At 46.6% G+C, this 17,378-nt stretch overlaps 1 pseudogene; it reads left to right on the top strand.

Moving 5' to 3' along the window:
* The window catches only part of LOC134362466 (taperin-like), a 41,749-nt pseudogene extending 28,002 nt beyond the window's left edge, over nucleotides 1-13,747 (top strand).
* The last annotated feature ends 3,631 nt before the right edge of the window (nucleotides 13,748-17,378 follow it).

Raw genomic sequence — 17,378 nt, 5'->3', positions numbered from 1 at the left:
TACAATGTCAACACACAGAAGTAAATTGTATTTCTACATACAATCCATGTGTCACTTAACAATGGGGATACATTCTGAGGAATGCATCGGTAGGAGATTTTGTTGTTGTGCGAATATCACAGAGTGTACTTATACAAACCTAGACGGTATGTCCTACTGTGCACCTAGACTATATGGTATAGCTTATGGCTCCTAGGCTACAAACTTGTATAGCAAGTTACTGCACTGAATATTGTAACATAATGTGTTGTAATTGTGTTACAGTATTTTGTAACACAATGGCAATTCTAACAAAATAGTAAGTAATTTTGCACTTAAACATACCTAAAAATATAAAAGGTACAGTAAACATATAGCATAGAAGTTTAAAAATGGTGCACCTGTATAGGGCACTTACCCTGAATGGAGCTTGCAGCACAGGAAATTCCTCTGGGTGAGTCAGTGAGGGAGTGGTTAGTGAAAGTGAAGGCCTAGGACAATACTGTACACTACTGCAAACTTTATAAACACTGTACACTTAGGCCACACTAAATCTATTTTAAGAAATTTCTTTCTTCAATAATAAAGTAACCTTAGATTACTGCAACTTTTTTACTTTATAAACTTTTTACTTTTTATAAAAACTTTTAGACTGTCTTGTAATAACACTTAGCTTAAAACACAAACACATTGTACAACTGTATAAAATATTTTCTTTCCTTATGGCCTTACTCTATAAACTTTTTCTATTTTTAAAATTTTTTATTTTAGTTTTTTACTTTTTAAACATTTTTTGTGAAAAACTAAGACCCAAACATACACATTAGCCTAGGCCTACACAGGGTCACGATCGTCAATGTCACTGCCTTCTACCTCCACATCTTATCCCACTGAAGTTCTTCAGGGGCAGTAACATGCACGGGGCTGCCATCTCCTACGATAACAATGCCTTCTTCTGGAACACCTGCAGACAGACCTGCCTGAAGTTCTTCTGGAAGAGATGTCACTCTTCAGAAATATGTCCATGGTGGTTTGTTTATTTTTTCATCAGAGATTTGATTGTAAGCAGACAATGTACCACCAATATGTCTTTCTGTTAATGAAAAACTTTCAGTGTTGTGGTCCATGTTTTGAAATTTTTTAAGGAACTTGTTAAGGTCTGCAAAAGTTCTGCTATGACTGGCAGTGCGGTAGGTTTGTTTACACCAGCATGACCACAGTCACATGAGCAGTGCCTTGTGCTGGACTTTACAATAGCTACAATGTCACTAGGCAATAGAAACCATTTATAGTAGCTTCAAATAAACGAATATTTAGGTATAAATCTAACAAAACATGTATAGAATCTACATGCTGAAAACTACAAAATGCGGATGAAAGAAATCAAAGAAGACTCAAATAAGAGGAGGGCCATACCACGTCACAGATTGGAAGACAACGAAGTAAAGACGTCAGTTCTCTCAAAATTGATCTGTATTTTTAACACAATTCCAATCAAAATACCAACAGGATTTCTTGTAGATATAGGTGAGCTGATTGTAAGGTTTCTATGGGAGGGCAAAGGAACTAGGATAACTTAAACAATTTTTAAAAAGAAGAATAAAATCAGAAGACTCACTCTAATGTTAAGTCTTACCATATCACTGCAATAATCAAGACAGTGTCATATGAATAGGAAGATAGACACATAGATCAATGGAACAGTATAGATAACCCAGAAATGGATCCACGCAAGTACGGCCAACGGATTTTTTTTTTTTTTTTTTTGTCTTTTTTGTGACCGGTACTCAACCAGTGAGTACACCGGCCATTCCTATATAGGATCCGAACCCGTGGCGGGAGCGTCACTGCGCTCCCAGTGCCGCACTCTCCCGAGTGTGCCACGGGCTCGGCCTCAGCCAACTGATTTTTGACAAGAGTACAAAAGCAGCCTTTTTAACCAATGATGTTGAAACAGTTGGACATCGGTTATTTATACGCAAAATAAATGTACCTTGACTTAAAATCTCAAACCTTAATAAAAATATTAACTCTCAGATCCCTATTTCAGCTAGCTACCAAAAAAATAAAATAAAACATTTTTAAATAAAAATAAAAATATTAACTCAAAATGCATCATATATCTAAGTATAAAATGTAAAACTATATATTTTTAAGATAAAATATCCATAATCTCAGGTTAGGCAGAGAGTTCTGAAGAAACAAACAAACAAAATCTATCAACCCAGAATACTATATTCAGCAAAAATACCTTTCAGAAGTGAAGGGGGCAGCTTCTGGTCAAGATGGCAGAATAGATGGTCCCCAGCATCACTCTCTCCCACAAATCAACCAAATTACAACAATAAAAAAGAAGCAACAGCCAAGCTGGGGCCACTAGAGCTCAGTGGAAGAGGAGGAGAGACCTACAGTGCATGAAGTCAGGAGAAACCACAATGAGAGAAAGAAAAAAATGCTCCAATCCTTTTGAATCCTGGCCATTTCCAGGCTGGAGCTACTGGGTGCACAGAGCAGGAGCTGGCAAAAGCCATAGCTGTACCCTTCGGATGAAGTTGTATGGAGACAGCAGGTGAGAAGAGGGCCTTTGTGGCCCCCAGGCCAGCAAGACCACTAATAGGGTTCCTGTGGACCCACATAGGAGCAAGAAGCCACAACAACCGAAAAAAAGTAACCACTCAGAGGCTGGTGAGTCATCACACAGGACTGGAGCACAACCTGCCCTATAGGAAGTGTTTGGAGCATGGGCAGTAGGGGAGACGGGCCCACCATGGGAACACTGGGGCACAGCAAGGACAGCTGATCTGCCCCCAATCAGTGCAGGACCACTCAGAGGAGACTGGTCAGGAATACAGAATTGCATGGGGTGCAGTTCGATGAAAAGACTCAGACCCAGACCAGAGTTTCTACACAACCCAGGTGCACCGGATCTCACGAGAGCCAGAAGTATCTATAAAGTCAATGACTGTAACCTGAGCTGCACAAAAAGCCTTCCCTAGGGAATCAGCAGCAAAGCAGCAATTTAGCTAAACTGCACAGCTCAAGTGCTGGTCCCCATAGGAAATTCCCTCATTTTAGAAGCAAGCAAAGGACAACAAATTAGTTCCAGCACAGAGTATGAGTGGTGGGAACAGCAAATAATCCAATACAGAACTGAAAGAAAAAACAAAGTACCCACAACCACAGACGAAGTTTGATATTAACTAGTAAAGGTCTCATTTCACCAAAGAACACCTATAACACCTAGAAGGACTGGAAGTCCCCTGGACTACCAAGCCAGAAAGGGGGGAGTGCCAGGGACCTCAGTCATGCCCCTGACACCTGCAACCAGTCCTGAAGGTGGGAGCCGAGAGTCTCGGCCACACACCCCTGACACACGCAACCACCCCAGCAATGACCACCGAGCCGCAGCAAGAAAGGCCCCGGGTTCCCGAGCTGGGGTAGTGGGGGCGAGGGCTTTTGCCACACCCCGCTGACATCTGCACCCAGCCCAGCAATGACCCAGCCACTGCTGGAAGTCCCCTCGTCTCCCCTGTTGGAATGAGGGGGGTGTCAGAGGTCTCAATCCCTTCCCTCCTCCTTCCTCCTTCTTCCATCCCATTTCCTTCCCCTTTCCTCTCTCCCCCTCCCTCCCAACTGCTCCACAACATCATAGAATGTAAAAAATAATAGTATTAATTTAAAAAAAAGAAATAAAGGGGAAATTAAGATATTCACACATAAAGGGAAACTAGAAGAATTTGTCATCAGCAGACCCTCCCCCCACCAAAAAAGTGAAAAAAAACAACAATGGCTAAAAGAAGTTTTGAAACACAAATGGTAAAAGAATAAATCTTGGAACATCTGGAAGGAAGAAAAGCAATAGAAAGAATAAAAACATAGGTAAATACAATAGACTTTCCTTCTCCTCTTGAGTTCTATAAATTATGTTTGATAATTGAAGCAAAGAATATACCATAGGGCAGATTTAAGCCCTAACATAGCAATAATTACATTAAATGTATATAGTCTTATTGCACCAATTAAAAGAGCAATTGGCTGAGTGGATAAAAAAGAAAAAAAAAAAACAGGACCTCATCATTCTACTTGTTATGAGTGGGGAAAAAGCTAATTTCAAAAGAGCACATATTGTGTATGATTTCATTTACGTAATATTCTCAAAATGACAAAATTACAGAGATGGAGATAAAATTAGTGGATGCCAGGGATCAGACAGATAGTGGACAGGAAAGTGGTAGGTGTGACGTAAAAGGTAGCTGAGGAAGATCACATCATGATGGAATAGTGCTGTATCTTGATTGTAGTATTGTTCACACAAATCTACACGTGATAAAATAGCATAGAGCCATACACACCCATTGCACCACCGTCACTTTCTCTATTTGACATTATACGGTAGTTTATAATACGTAACCATTGAGGGAAACTGGATGAAAAGGGTACTCAGGACCTTTTTGAGCTGTCTTTGCAACTTCCTTTGAATCTATAATTATTTCAATATAAAAAGTTAAAAACAAAAAGACCCTGCTAAGAGAATGAAAAGAAAAGCCACAAAGCAGAGAGAAAAACATTTGCAAATCTCATATCTGAAAATAGACTTTTATCTAGAATATATTAAGAACTCTCAAAAGGCAATTAAAAGAATACAAGAAACCCAGTAAAAAATGGGCAAAAGATTTGAACACATACATTACCAAAGTAGCAAATCAACCACCCAAATATTTATGAAAAGATGCTCAACATCATCAATAACCACAATCAGATATCAGTATATACCTATTATAATGGCTGGCGCTAAAAAAGACTGACCCTACCAAGTGTTGGTGAGAACGTGGAGCAACTGGAACTCTCAAACGCTTCTTATAGGAATTAAAAATGGTACAACCACTTTGTAAAGTAATGATACCTAAACCTGACATTAGACCCAGAACTTCTGCTATATTCAGGAGGAAGAAAAGCATCTGCCCACACAAAGACTTGTACACTGATGGCTATAGTAGCTCTGTGCATAATCACCAGAAACTAGAAACAATCCAAATGCCCATCAACAATTGAATGGATAAATTCTAATATATATGTGTGTGTGTACATATATATACACACAATAAAATACATGCTGAAATAAAAATGAATGAATTGTACACACAACATGGATAAATCGATATAGATGTGAAGTTGCTTCCTGAGATTCTACACAATTTAATCATCCATCAAACATTTATTGAGCACCTGCTCTGTGCCAGGCATTGTGTGAGCCACTGGGGTACAGAGATGATCACAGTCTCAAGCAGACATCGCTCCTCCACAGTGATTCAGGAACCCAGGCTCCTTCCATCTTGTGAATCTCACCTTCAGCATTAAGCCTGCAGGATTGTCATGGAGAAAGACACAGAATATTGTGCAGGAATTTTGTTTTGTATTGTTTTTGTTTTAGTGGACAAGGCTGGAAGGAACAATATTCCATTGGCTAGAACTCTATCCATGGCCCCACCTAGCTGCAAGAGAGGCGGGAAGCATCTAGCTGTGTGCCCGGAGGAAAGAGGATATGGTGACAGCAAGTCTCTGTTGAAGCATCGTTAAACCCTGTTAATTAGTGAGTTAAGTGTTGCTCAACCACTTCTCACTTGGATACTCTGAGCTCTATCCAGGGATCTCCCCATACACATACAAGGGTACTTCAAGGACTTCATGGAAACGTTCAGATTATCTTTAGATTCTATTTTCGCATGATCCTTTTGAAGTACCCTCATACTCGTGCTTGTACATTTTTCAGTTGTACTCATTATCCTGGCACTCATTTCCTCTCAAGGGGGTTGGTGTTCTGAAAGGAAGCCCAATGATGTTGCAAAAAGAGAACTAAATTTGCAAATAAATTTTGCCCTAGCCAGAAAAGGATTCTCTGATTAATTTGGTGCTTCACTGAGGTGAAGCTTCCCAGCAGCTGAGACTGCGGTTCTTGGGGAGCTGAGAACACACCAGTGAGCTGCCAGGAGCAGACAACCTCCGACATGCCCCTCCTCTCCAGTCTGTCCCTTCCCTCCACCTTTACCCACACATCTTTGTCCCAGACAGACCCAATGGATCCAGGTCTGGGGAGAGGCACTGCTGAACCCACTGTGGGAGAGAGGAAGCCTCTGCCCACTGCCCTTGGGGACTACTGCTGTCTTCTCCGATGTGGCCAGTTCAGCCACAGGCAGGAAATGTGGGATGGAGCCAAGCCAGGCAGGCAACTGAGGACAAGGTGGTTACAAAGTCAGGCTTTTGAATCAATTGAACCTGGATTTGCTCCCCAACTCTGTCACTTGGTAGGTAGGAAACTCTGAACAATTAACAACTCCATGAGCCTCAGTTTCCTTATCTATAAAACAGGCACAACACTTACCTTGCAGGGCTATTGTAAAACCTAAATGAGACACCGTGTAAAATTGTTCAGCACAGAGCCTTAGCACTGCTACTGCTTAGCACTGTTCTTGCCTTTCTCAGCCAATGTCTCGCTTCTTCCCACATTCATTCCTTCCCTTACTCATTCATTTATTCACAGATCTCTCAACAGTTCCTAAGCACTAGTCTTAGGCTAGGCTGTGAGCTGGATGGTGAGGATTCACTCCCAGCCTCCCAAAGGACACACACCTAAGCTATCACCACAACATGGACCGATAGGTGTTATGGCAGTGTTGTGTGTGTTTGAGACATACAGGAGAGAGAAGAAGTTCTCTGTCTGGGGGAGGCAGGAGAGGAGGGGTCATGTGAGTTGCCTGCAAGCATGACTAGCTCGCAAGGTAGGCACGTTGGCAACAGGGCATTCCTGGACAAAAGAGCAGCATGTGTGAAGATGCAGAAGCGTTAAAGAGCATGGCATGTTTGATAACAGGGAGAAGTTCATTTTGGCTGGACACAGAGAGTTAGGGAGTGAAGCAGGAGATGAGGTGTTCTAGGACTTCCAGGGAACAAGTCACTATGGACCACATGCTCCACACTAAGGACTAGGAACTTGACCTTGAAGGCAGTGAGGCGAGGGAGTGGCATGGTCAGATTTGTTTTCCAGAAAAGTCATCTGGCAGCCAGAGGGGACACCAGTGCCCAGGGGACAAGCCTGGGTAGAAGAGGATGCTGTAGGGGGGCATTTCAGTGATGAAGGCCAGGGGAATATAGTGACATGTGGGATGGAGAAACAGGGACTGACTGGAACCATATCTCAAGCCAGAGCTATCTTGCCTTCTGCTGCATGCACACGTTTCAGCTGCAGCTCCTTGGGGAAAATAGCAACCGCGGGATGCTATGTGATTACCATCAACCATCTGTCTCAAGTCACATGCTCTTCCTTGATGGAGGCCACTAGTGTAAGTATATTTGTAATTCCAAAAGGCTATTTGAATTTCACACCTTGCACTTTCTTGCAGGATTTAGGCTCCTCTAAGAAAATCATGAAGCAACACACAGTCAAGCCACAAGTTCTCAGCCTACCCATAGTCTTTCCCAGCTGTGCTATACATATTTGTTGCTCATTTGCGCCTACAAAGACTAGCTGGTGCTGTGAGAAGAATGACTGCTACCTACCCTGCATGGTGCAGCATGCAGAGGCACCCAACCTGGTCTCCAATTCCCTTCCCAAAGCACAAACTGCATGGCCTTGGGCACAGAGAATACTTAGATGCCCTGAGCCTCCGTCTCTGATTTTGCAAATAGGGGATAATAATGCCTACTTCGTAGTAGCATTTATTCCTGTCTAGCCCGGAGTCTGACACATAGCAAATGCTCACTACTGCTTGTGGCACTTTGACAACGGGCTCTCTCAGCCAGAAAGGGGTTCTGTTTGAGATGATGGGGGACAATCAGAGGGTAACTAGACTGCTCCTCAGGGAAGGTGAACACATACAAGTCCCCAACATCGTCTTTCCCATCCACGTGCAAGGAGCCCAGCAGGTCAGAGGATTCCCTGGGGCTTATGCTCAAGCCAACAAAGCTCTCTCCTGCCTGCAGGGAGAAGCTGGAATCCAACGCCTGGGCCATTGCTTTAGCGCAACTTCCCTCCTCCTTCTGGAGAACAAAAAAGCAGCCAGATGCATGCTTCAAAAATAAACCATACAAGAGAAAGAAGACTATCATGTGTTTGCTCCCAAGCTGGTCTGAAATATTTGAAATGCGGAGAGACTCAAATCTGTCAGGAACCAGCAGAGCCCTTAGGTTTGTTTCAACATTTGGAGTGAGAAACAAAGGGGTTTGAATCTGTCCTTTAAAGCTTCCACACAGCATTTGGGATTGCCAGTACAATAGGCGTGTTTTTCCATCAAAAGAGAAAGTCAAACTGGGCCCTACATACAATAACAGGATTGCTAATTTGGACCCCAACAGCGAAGTATTTCAAATCACTCAGACACGGCTGTTTGATCATTTACTTTACAATGATTATGAAGAGAGGTTTGCTCTGTGGCCAAGTGAAAAGAGAGTTTTAAAAAACACATATAGCTTTGTGGTTCAGATCAAACCTTCTGGTGATAGACAGCCCAAGTCTGAGCCTGCCTCAGCTCCACCACTTCTCACTGTGTGACCTTGAGCAAGTGACCTAACCTCTCTGTACCTCTGCCAGGTTCCATGAAGATTAAATGAGCAAATATTTGTAGAGCATAATGTCTGGCTCATAGCAAGTGCTATAAAAATGTCTGTAAAATAATAAACAAATAACATTAAAATTACAAGTGGAAAACCTTCATCATTTTTGAAGCATTTTCTTGCATTCTCTGGGCTCCTTACATTTTAGTTTTATCAAATCATTGCTATGAGTTCCTTGAGGATCTCAAGTCCAAGATGAAGGTGCTATGAATTGAATTTATAGCTCAAAGTTTTTTTCCTCCTGGTCTTGTCTGTTGATTAAATTTGGGGATGGGGCTCTTATTTTTAAATTGCAGATTTGGGGGGGTTCCTCACAAAGGCTCTGATCAAGCAGGTTTTATCATCAGACGAGTTTGGGAATCACTAACTCAAACGGAATTCCTTCTCAATTAGTAGGAGTAATAGGGTTTGGTTGTCTGCATTTGTTTGGTGCCAGGATTTTGTCTATCCTTCTCTCATCCAAGTGTCCAATACCAAAAAAGAAGGGGGTTTCATGAACAACCCCTCCCCCCCCGAAGGCAGGAGGCCCTGGGGACGCCAGGAGAGAGCAGGTCATATAGCTTTATATTCCGCCCACAAGCTCCATTCAAATAAAGCTATTGCAGCTGCCCATAAGTGAGGCTTCAAAACATCCCAAATAGTTGTCAGAAAAAACGGGGGAAAGATGTTGATGAGCTCAGGTAAGAAGCCTCAAGGAGCTTCTGAGTTCTCAATATTTCTTTTCTAAGACACTTGGAAAAGGAAGATACAAATCTGGGTCATAGCTGGTTGGAAAGGATAAGAAAGATCTTCTTGGCTTTAAAGTCCTGAATTAACAAGAAGAGGCCACCCTGCAGAGATCCATTGGGCTGGTTTGAAGACACCAGGTCTGGGCCTGCCCCAGTCTTTAGTGTCCTCCCTCTCTGTGAAATGGAGAGGATGATAATGCCTGTCCTCACCATGACACGATGCCTATAAGGGCTGCAGATGCCAGAAGATTAAAATCCTACTGGGAATGACTTTGTACAGCTGGCACCTAGAACCAGACCACGTGGACAGGCCACCGAATGGTCACACCATGCTGTCTCCCTCTGGAGCAATGAGAAAGGGACTCTGACAGGAAGGTAATTCAGCCCCTGGGAGCAGCTGAGCTGGGATCATAGAAACCTTGTTTTCTCTTTGGAAAGAAGAGGTAAGAGGCAGACAGCTGGTAGGTAGATGCGTGTGACCCAGAGAGTGGGTCATTTATGCATGTTACTGAGACAGAGTGTAGGTCTCCTGTGCTATTTCCTTTCTGCCCTGTTGGAGAAGCTGAGAAGAACTCAGTCCACTCTTTCATTCATTCATTCATTTATTCCCCAACGGAGACCTTTTTACATAACAGGTATCACTCAGGGACACAGAAATAAATGTGACCTTAACTCTGAATTCATTGGAATCACAGTCCAGCACAGGAAGCCCAACTCAAACGTGACTAGAGATGAGTGAAAGGCGTCTGTCGGAGGAGGGCTTTACAAAGGACGCCGGAGGCTGCAGGGGAGGAGATGGAGATGGTCGCCTGGAACAAGGGGCGTCTACACTGGGCGGATAAAGGGGAAAGGTGGAGGGACGAGGTTTCAGGCAGAGGAAATAAGCTGGTCAAAGGCAGGACGGTGAGAGCCAGTGGGTGGGGTCGGAAGAGTTAGAAGTTAGTGGGAACTGGGGGACCGTAGGGGCCAGGGATCAGGATACTACACTCTAGAACTGAAGGGAAGTGCCTAGAAGGTAAGGAGCCCTGAGATCAAGTATCTGCAAAGAGGAAGCCCCAGCCCCTCCCAGAATTCCACCTTGGAAGTGACAGCTTCCAATGTCTGCTTCTCCAAATGGCAAAGAAGCATAAGGCTTGTTTTAGTTTCCACGTGTACCTCTCTCTCATCCTTGGCAACCTCGTCTTCCATTTGCCCACCTGTGCCCAGCGGTGGGCCACGCAGAGGGAGCATTCAGTGACGACAGAGCAAGAAACACGATAAACCCATGTGCAACAATGAGCGTGAAATGCAGGATAAACCGAATGGTGCTGGAGAGCTGTGACGAGTTGTCACCGATCAAGCCTGCGATTTTGTCCAGCTGCTCTGCAAGGGCTGGGGCTCCAGGAAAGGGGAACAGCCCTGTCCTCAGGGAATACAAACCAGCCAACCAGGGATCACAGGGGTGCACGTAAGTGCTATGATGAGGTGACAGACTCTTGGAAGAGGTGACCGCTAAGCTGAGTCTCCAAGGGCTTGCTGGAGTTAGGCAGGGGAAGAACTGGGGATGGTGTCCCAGGCAGGGGCAGTCCCAGCAGGTTACAGAAGGCTGATACAGCCCAAGCACGTCCCGCAGGAGACAGGCTGGGGGTATCCACTGGGGTGAGACCCTGAGGGGCATCAGTTTACCCATCTGGGGAGCTCAGGTTTTAGCTTCCAGGCAAACAGGAGTATTTGAAGAGGAACATGATCACTTGGGGGTTTTGAAGCAGAGCTTCTCTAGGGGGACACCCATGCACCATGAAATTCATCCCTTCAGTCCTCAGGGCAGTGGGTGGGGCCTGGGTGTCCCCAGCAGTTGCTGCTGGGTTGCTCCCCTCTGGAGTACTTTTGAGAAGCTCTGGATGGGAGCGGTCCCTGCGGCAGCTGGGAAGCAGGAGACAGTTTCTCTCCCTTGCACTCTCCCTGGCACCACGAAGGTGTTTATTAAATATCAACTGAATGAATAATTCAGGGAGGCTTGCTGGCAGCTCCAGGTCAGCCCCCAGAGGAGGCTCACCACACCCTGGCACTGAGAGAAGTCTGTTTAGGGCCTTTCAACTCCACACGTCCACCTTGCTGGGTTCTGGATTGCAGTTCTTCCCTATCCCCAAATCCATTGCCTCTGCAGGTCCCGGAGCCTGGATTCCTGCATCCTCCCCACAGGCCAGCCTCTGAAGTCTCAACCCAGCAGCTGACCTGCAGCCAAACCACAGCAGCCAGCACCTGCCACCGGGGCTGGACGAGTTGGCTGGCTCCAGTCCCAGCCTGCACAGCTGGGAAAGAATGAGTCAGCAGTGTCCACGGAGCCTGACCTAGAGACCACAAGGAAGTAAATACTTGAGAATGGTCCCAGCAGGGAACTCCCTAAAACCTCAGGGTCTCAGGGATGGGAAAAACCTTAGAAGTCTCCGCAGACCCTCTTCATGTGCTGCAGGAGCTCAGACCCCAGAACCACACCACCTGAGGTCAGATCCTTGTGGGACCTTGAGCAATTTAATCGCCCTTTGTGCCTCAGTTTTCCCATCTGTCAAATGGGGATAATAATAACATTTCCTAATAAAGTTGTTGGAAAAATCTAGTTAATGTAATGTGCACATAAGCATGTGGTAACACCTAACAAATGTTACCTATTATTCTCATTGCTGTTATCATCATTATTTGGAGTGATCCCATCTCTGGTGACCTTAATGGTTGAGCCCTCACATGACTGCCTCTAGGAACATGAAAGTCACTCCCATTAGAGGCAGCCAATCCATAGACTAAACTCTAAACTGTCTCTCCCTTGAGCCTGTACAAAGCACAGCTGCTCCCTACCCCCCTGCCAGGTATTCAGAGTCAGATCTCCTCTTCCTGCTATACCTCCTCAGCTTTAGGACGAGAGCCTCACTTCCTTCGAAAGTTCTTCAAAAGAAATGTCTTGTGTCTCTTTGCCCCCCAGGCCCTGTTTTCTCAACTTGTTCACGCTACCTCTGAACAGATGAAAACAATGTTCCGAAAGTGGACGGACCAGCACAGAATTGGCTAACATCATCACCTCCTTTGTTCTAGACACTGAATCTACTAATGCAGCCTGAAATTCATTAGCTGACTGAGTGCCCTCATATACAGCAGGCTCATATAATTGAGCCTACCCTTGGCCAAATTCTTCCAGGCTCCTTCGCCCCTGTATTTCCACGTCCAACAGCACCAACTCCTTCAAGATATGACTACATAGATACCATCCCTTTGGGGCACCTCCAGACTCAGGCCCTGGCCAGCCTCCAAGTGAATTCCTACAACTCCTTTGTGTTCGTCCCCAAGGGCAAGGCCTCCAGGGCCCCTCCCTGCAAGGGGAGGCAGTCTGGGGAGCTGCTGAAGGGAGAGGTGGGCTGGGCCTCCCAGAGCCAGGAGCTTGGAACCCAGCTGGGGCCTGGAGCAGATGGTGCACCTGCCCTCAGGAGGAGCCCCTTGGGGATCCAGGTGCAGTGGGCTGCCGAGGAGGGTGGCTACCCCAGGCCAGCCACTGCTGTCATAGACCAGGCTGTTTGGTGGCAGAGACCATCCTCTGTAGGGTTTCTGGCTTGCCCAAGAATAGCCAGGAGCCAGGGAGGCCAGGGCTGCCCGTCACCTTCATCAATGAGGTGGACTCAGGAGGAGGACCCCCGAGAAGCCAAACTGCTCTGCTCAGGGGTAGTGCTTCTCCCTGGTCCCACTTGCACCCTGCTAGCCCGAGGCACATGCTGAGCCTCTAGCTAAGGCAGTAACACCTTCATGGTGGTGCCCAAGAGGAAGTCAGGGACTCTGCAGGAGCAGCACCTCTGTTGATCCAACGGGGAGCCCCAGCCATGGGAGGCCGAGGAAGAGGAGGCCAGTAGCCACTTGGAGTCCTGCACCACCCTGGGAACCATGCCAAAGAAGTTCTGCCCCACCATGTATGAGACCAAGGTGGTCAGCAGCTCCCTGGCCCTGCAGAAGTTCTGCCTCACCAAGGCTCACTACTCTAGAAAGAAGACGAAGATCTCCTTCAATGACAAGAGCCTGCAGACCACATTTGAGTACCCTTGGGGAGCTCCCTGGTGCAGGAGGAACAGGTGGAGACAGAGGAGGAGGAAGGGGAGGAGGGAGAAAGGAGAGGAGGGGTCTGGCTCAGAGGAGAAGCCCTGTGCATTCTTCCTGCTCCGGGCCATGTTTGTGAGCAGCTTGGGACCGGAGAGGCCACTCAGTCCCATCCAGCTGCGCTCCAAAGCACACCATTCAGCAAGTGGCAGTAGCAGACACTGGAGCAGGCTCCAAGCTAGGTGGAGCCCCCGCCGGAGGAGGTCATGCTCACACCCTCCAACCCGCACCCACATCTGAGCTTGTTTAGTTGGGCTTTACAGACTCAGAGGAAAGACTTCACACAATCATTAACTTTCACTGTGTCTGCTCTGGCCTGACTTTCACAAAAAGTCAGCACCATGGTGTCAGCTGGGACTGTCATTGGCCCCCAATCCATCCTTGTCCAAGCGACTGGTTGCAGTTACTCTGGCCCAGCACCTGCACCTCTTTTCTGGGTTGTGGCACAGGAAGGACTCAGCCCATCTGCAGATGGAGTCAGCAGTCCCTCCACCTTCCAGCCACAGACCTGTGAACTCCATGCTGAGCTCATCTGGCACTCAAGGAGCTGCGATGTCCAGGAACTGATGAAAAAGTTTCAGAGACAAGAGACAGGCCCAGAGGAGCATGAGGTGGCCCAATAGAACACCTGTGATCTCATCCCACTTTGACACTGACTCTGAGCATGACCTGAGGCAAGAAACATCCCCTCTGGTCCTCACCCTCCTTATCTGTGGGACTTGATATCCCAGGCCCTCTCTCACCCACAAAGTCTGTCACCCTTCAAGCACTCCAGTGCACTCCACCCACCCCAAGGGTTAGGACACACACAGGTCCTTTCTCTTGGCATTACGTGGTAAGTGCATCCCACAGGTACATTTAGAAGCTACCCAGATTCCCTAGCACAACCAGAGCTGAGAATCACCAGTCAGACAAATGAGTTATAAACTGAAACTGCTTCGTGGACTTTCCTGCATGTTACCTAACCTTTTCTGAACATAAATCTTGTCTCCCCAGCTAGTCCATAAGCCTCAAGAAAGAAACAGCCAGGTTTTATTAATTTCTGTAACCCTCATAGCTCCACACTCAAGGTGTGACATTCAGGAAGGGACCAGTAAATATTTGTCCATTCCTAATTGATTGCTGTCATGCAGATTTCTTCCTCAATCCTGCATCACTACAGCACTGAGAGTGTTAAAATGTGTGAATTCAGTGAATTCTGCTCCAAGAAGGGGAAGGAGGCCTGTAGTGTCCAAGACCCCAGCTAGACCAGGACAGACCCAGGGAGTTTTCTAGCGTGGGGCTCAATTCCCTCCTCCAGCCCAGCCTTGGGGGATGCTAACTCATCCTGCCAAGCTGCCATCTGTTATCTACTGCAAAGGCTCATGGTCAGCTCTCCTAGAGAGCTGCTCTGGTGATTGTCATCCACAGGCATTCATGACCTGTTCATGATGTCAGCTAAAGGAGCTTCACCCCATCCAGCTTGGTCTCCCTTTTGTCCTCTGTTCAGAACTTCCCAGAAATCCTTTATCAGGATTTGGCATCCTCTGATAGGATGGACCACAGCCAAGTCTCAAGCAGGGGGAGTGACAGAGGGCAATGGACATCTTATGATTGTTCAGTTTTAAAACAGTGGTTGATGTTTTATATTTTCAAAATATATGGTATTTGGAAAGGGTGGTAAAAAATACTCCTTGTTTTCTTAAGAGGTCTCAGGTATAGAATCTAAATGTGAGCCCACTGGCCTCCCTGTGTTTCATGAACACATCAGACTTGCTCGCACCCCAGGGCCTTTGCACTTGCTGCCTTCGTCACCTGGCATGCTTTTTCTTAGTGCAGCCACATGGCTTGTACCCTTGCAGTCTTTAGGTTTTGACTCAAATATCACCTTAGTAGAGAGATAGTCACAGACATGTCTTCTCTGTACCATCAGCAGTCCCCTTCTGGCTCTGGGATGGTCCCTGTTCCTCTCATCTTGCCTTATTTTCCCTATCTGACATACCATCTGTTTGCTTATTTTTGGTGTTTTCCTCCTGAATGTAAATTCCAAAATAGCAGAGACTTTGTCAGTTTAACTTCCTTGACCTCCGTGATGAGAACAGTGCCTGACTGATAACAGGCACTCAACACAGAGGTGTCCAATGAATCAATTAACATGGAAATATTCAGGGATCTGGGAACCTGGACTGAGTCACTACAGGGCTTAACCTCAATGCTTTGACCTGCTCAGTGGTGGGACCCTGCTCAAGTCACTCAGCCTCAGGCTTTTTATCTTGTGAAACATGAAAATTACACCTGTCTACTGCCTCCACGAGAATGAGAGGATTAAATAAGATCAAATGTATAAAAGGACTGTGTAAAACTAAAGCATGTAACACATGAAAAATTGTACTGTCACATGATACAAGATTCTAATACCTGAGTCTCAGAAGTCATCTTCAGAAGCCTCAAACTAGGGAGGCCCAAGAGAGGCTCTGTCTCACCCAGAGTCACCCAGCGTCACAAAGCTCAACCCTTCCACGATGCTTACAAGGCACTAAACGCTGTAAGCTTTGGTGAATGTCCCAGGCTGCTCAGGAAAGTGGAGCAGCACATTGGCCTTGGCCAGAACTGTTCTCATGTCAGGAAATAGTTTCCCTCCCCCAAGACTGGTGAGAAAACACCTCCAGCCAAACCCGCAGAGCCTCCTGGGCCTGCAGGCCAGCACTGAGCAAAAGCTCAGGGCATAGATGGCTTTTTGATCCCCTTCTTCCCACCCAGCTCCTACCATTCATGAAGAATCACAAGGAAGTACTGCTGCCCCAGAGCCTTTCTCGGAAGGTCTGTCCCATTGTGGAGGCGGACAGAGGATGCAGGTACCACTCGCTGCCTGGGAAAGCTCACACTCCCGCGTCTGCCTGGCAGCAGTTTCAACTATGTCACCCAGCACTTTATTTTTGAATTCCCAGGAAAGCCTGAGCAAGGTTGCAGCCACCTGGCCCCCTTAGACTCTGGATTGAGCTGAATAATGTTCTGCCAAAATTCACATCCTTCCCAGAACTGCAGAATGTGACCTTATTTGGAAAAGGGGTTGTTACAGGTGCAATTAGTTAAGATGAGAACTGATTGGAGTAGGGTAGACTATAAACCCAATATGACTAAAGTCCTTATAAAAAGGGAGAGAACAATAGAGAAACAGCCACAGCAAGATGAAGCCCATGTGACAACAGAAGCAGAGATTGGGGTGATTTGCTACGAGCCAAGAAATGACAAGGATCACCAGCAACCCGGAAGCTAAGAGAAAGTCGTGGAACAGGTTCTCCCCTAGAGCCGTCAGAGGTGCCACCTTGATCTTAAACTTCTGGCTTTCAGAACCGTAAAGAAAAAAATTCCATTGTTTTAAGCCACGCAGTTCATGGTACTTTGTTTTGGCAGCCCTGGGAAAGGAATACAGGCCCCTCTCCCAATCTTTGCTCACACCCTGCCAGTTTCCAGTTACAGGGCTTTCTCTCTCACTCTCTGCTCCCCACTTCTCTCTCTTGGCAGACTGGAGATCCCAAGCCCTTTGGGCCTAGCCCAAACATTTTCCCTGAAGATGTCTGTGTTCTCACCTGACGGACACGCTCTCTCCCTTCTGGGCACCAAGTCCAGGAAATAAAGGACCCCTCAAGGCTTGCTCCTGTCTCAGGGATGTGCCTGGAAATCTGGCTCCAGGGCTTGGGTGCTGGGTGCAGAACACAGCAGCCCATGCCCCGCCCCATGGCCAGCTGCATGTCCTGCTCTATGAGTCATAAGACACAGACACGAGGAGAGGGACCTGCACAGGATGGTCTCAGTGGGAGGAGAGCGGGGCACTGCATGCGTATTGCAGGGATGGCGGCTGTCACATGCCTCCCTGCCAACTCTGACTTGTGACAGCTCATGCTGAGGTCACACCTAAGGCCCAGCCAGGGCAGACACAGACAGAGTCATCCTTCCTTTACACCCAGAGAT

This window comes from Cynocephalus volans, chromosome 14, assembly GCF_027409185.1.
Source record: "Cynocephalus volans isolate mCynVol1 chromosome 14, mCynVol1.pri, whole genome shotgun sequence".
Classification (NCBI taxonomy): domain Eukaryota; kingdom Metazoa; phylum Chordata; class Mammalia; order Dermoptera; family Cynocephalidae; genus Cynocephalus; species Cynocephalus volans.
The sequence above is the reverse complement of the archived record's forward strand: the minus strand, read 5'-3'. Positions and strand labels throughout refer to the sequence as shown.